Below are 3,607 nucleotides of genomic sequence, written 5' to 3' on the forward strand. Positions count from 1 at the left end.
TTTCTCTTAATACATAGATGTGTATCACTCATTAATGTAGTAATTAGGGGTGTCCATAATTCGGATAAAAACTGAAATCCAATCCAATCCAAACCGAATTATCAATTCGGATCAGATCCGAACTTTAAATCGGATCGGATCGGATTGAGATTTTTTGGAAATTTGGATTTTCGGATTGGATTGGATTGACCCTAATTGGATCCAATCCAAACCAAAAACCGAATTGTAAAATTAAGCTTGTATATTTTGTATATTTTGAAGTTTAGCTCAAATACATAATACTACATAAAATAAATTAGAGAGACTTTGTATTAATTAATTAATGACTTAACGTTGAACTGTGTATTTTAATCATGATTTTGAAGACTTTTATTTATAGTAAAGCTTTATTTTTATAATTGTATTAGGCGCTAAAAAAATAATGTATTATAATTCGGATTTTCGGATCGGATCCAAATAACCGAATTTTAATTCGGATTGGATCGGATTGGATCAAGAGAGAAATTCGGATCGGATCGGATTGGAAAATTGAAAACCGAATTATATTTCGGATTGGATCGGATTTGGACTAAATCCAAACCGAAAACCGAACGGACACCCCTAGTAGTAATTCAAGCGTGAATTAAAGGAAAAGATGGAACATTGTTTTACGGCGCATTAGATGCTTAATTATGCCTAACAAAGTATAAAAGTCAAAGACTCTTAAAGAAATGGTTATTAAAGATTATGAGATAAAATATGATAAGAAATATAGGAAACGAGGAACAAAGAAAAGGAATGAGATTCCATTTTACTAAAGAACTCATGTTATTGAAGTTAACTTAGCAACTCATTATCTTCACAAAGTATCGGATACTGCTTGAGTGTTCCACTTTGAAATTGACCTCAAACTATTGAAGAATAAGCTAAGTTATCAACTTACAAGCTTAGAATGAAGCAAGTTCTGCTACATCAATTGTAAGGTCGTATGCTTTGTTTAAAGACCTTTAAGCTAAGGATGGAACAAATAAATGGTTATTGTGTTCCATAATCAGCAATTGATCCGTTTACACACGGAAAGACTCACGTTCAAAGCAATGATCAATAGTTGCAAATTTATTTGAATGGCATGGTTGTCTAAACCATGAGTTAAGAATGCTTGATTATAAACAAACATTTTCTTAACATGATAAACTGGAAAAAACTCAAAGTCATGGACATGATTTGCGTTCCAAACATCTTTAGCAATGTCACATTGATAAGAACGTACTGAAGGCTCTACTAGATAGGATCTTGATAGCTAATCAATTCAAAATCGTTCTAAGACAAGCAAGTCTTACTTGTTGAAACCGACAAAGTAAAGAGCTATTGTTCTTGGTATAGACAATTGACTCCGAAAGCTAAAGAGGATTCATTTACTTCGATGTTTCACAAAGAATTTGAAAGAATATGGCTATATTCATCAAATTTGAACAAACTTGACCTTGAATAGTTCAAGAGTTAAGTGAAGTACAAAATAGACTTGGCATAATATCAAAATGTCTAGATTAGATCGAGCGATGTTTGCTTGAGCCAAGCGTGACCGTCATAAAGTTATAAAATTGAAATTTTCATAAATAACTCCATAAAAAACATGGTGTGCCTTCACGGAGACCTCGATGCCATTTAAAAATGACTCGAACAATGATGGATCACATCCCTTCCTATAAAGTTCTTAAGATTTGCACGAAAGACTAATGTTATGCTAAACAAAATGTCAAAGCTAAGAAAGGACGCCATATTCAGTTATGGATAAAATTAACTTCTAAATGTCTTTTCAAGTATATGTCTAAAACTCTTAGCCACTTTGGGAGTTCACTGGCTCAGTGGGAGCTAAGGGACTCAGTGGGAGCTCACTGGCTTAGCAAGAGCTAGGTGGTTGAGTGGGAGATTAATAGCTCATTAAAGGCTAAGATAGCTCAAGTGGGAGCTAATTGTTTGTGTTACAACGAACTTTTACCTAAAGAAAATATACATGTCTCTTTGTAAGCATTCAAGTGAGACCACGGGCATTACCTCCACAACCTAATTGAGAACATAGTGTTTGTTTCTCTAAGTGGTGTCTTTCTGGAAAGTAACACATTTCCAAAACGACAAGTGGGAGGAAAATGAACTCGATGACAATCGAGCTTAGTAACAAACTAGAACTGAGAATCTCGTAAAGACCTTAAAAGGGCTTCGTCAGAATAATTGATCAAGAATAATCAAAAGAACTTTACAATTTCCTTAAAAGAGAATTCATTTTTCACAAAAGAATTTGAAAAGTTGGAGTAAGATCAAGAAAATCAAAGGGCTTTGGAAGCGCTTGAAACTCAGTGTTTGTTGCAATAACCCCGTATAGGTATAGAATTCACCAAAGGCTTGGATTGAATCCTATAAATTTTCTATTAAGTTAGAAATAAACCTAAGACTTACAAGCATACTATTTACTATTAGATAGTAATGGAATAATGTCTTGTAAAATAGCTACGACAAATCCAAATTCGAATAATGGTTAGAGGCCATAAAAATCCGAAATAGACTCCATGTTTGAAAATCATGTTTTAAAATTTGATTAATTTGCATAAAGGGTGAAACACCCATTGATTGCAAATAAGTTTTCAAGGAGAAAACTAACAATTGTGCAAATGTATATGCATACATAACTAGATTGGTTGAAAGGGATACAATTAAATTCACGGAGTTGATTTTAATAAAAACCTACTCACCAATCGGAATGCTCAAGTCTTTTCGTTATTGTTCTTACAAAATTGCACATATGAAATATGGCAAAATAGATACCAAAACCGCCTTCCTAAAATAAGATTTTGGATGAGACTATAAAATAGTCTAAGGGTTTTGAAAATCTAAATAATGTTAGATTTGAAAGCAAGCTCATGGAATCCGTCATGGGATTAAAGGAAGCATTGCATATAGGAATTGGAACGTGATTTCTCATAAAGTTAATAAGAGGGTTGTTGGCTTATGAAGAAACATAGAAAATCTGATGAATAAAAAGTTTAGTGGGAGCAAAAGTCAATTTCATAAGGGTCCAACAGAAAGTTTATGAACTCTATTGTGAAATAACTGTCAAATACTAAATGCTTAGATCTAAAAGTATTTTCGACAATGGACCAAACAAAAGATGTACGTATTGGGTGTTAAGATCTATTGTATAGACTTAATTAAAATGTTTAAATGAGTAAAGAAATTTACCATGTTGAACATGAAGGACTTTGAAAGGCTTTCAACCCATATGTATAAAGCTAAGTAAAAGTTTGAACTAGGTATAAGCTAGGCTAAATACTAAGTTGAACAAGAAAGACTTTAGTAAGAGACTTTCAACCGTATCACATAGAGAACAATTTAAGTAAGACACAGTGAAATTGAATGAGCTAAAATGTCAATGGAATAAGATTGATAATTACTCTGCACTTAATCCATAATGTACGCTATGATTTGGAGTCGTAGCAGGACTTACTTGCTTAGAGCATGTGAAGTATGTATGTAGTACCAATCAACCTGAATCTATGTATTAGATCGTTATATTATGGCAAAGAACATCCAAAGTACTTGGATAAGTAACAATATTAGTTCTTGACTTATGGAA

This window comes from Chenopodium quinoa, unplaced genomic scaffold (genome assembly GCF_001683475.1).
Source record: "Chenopodium quinoa cultivar QQ74 unplaced genomic scaffold, ASM168347v1, whole genome shotgun sequence".
NCBI lineage: Eukaryota > Viridiplantae > Streptophyta > Magnoliopsida > Caryophyllales > Amaranthaceae > Chenopodium > Chenopodium quinoa.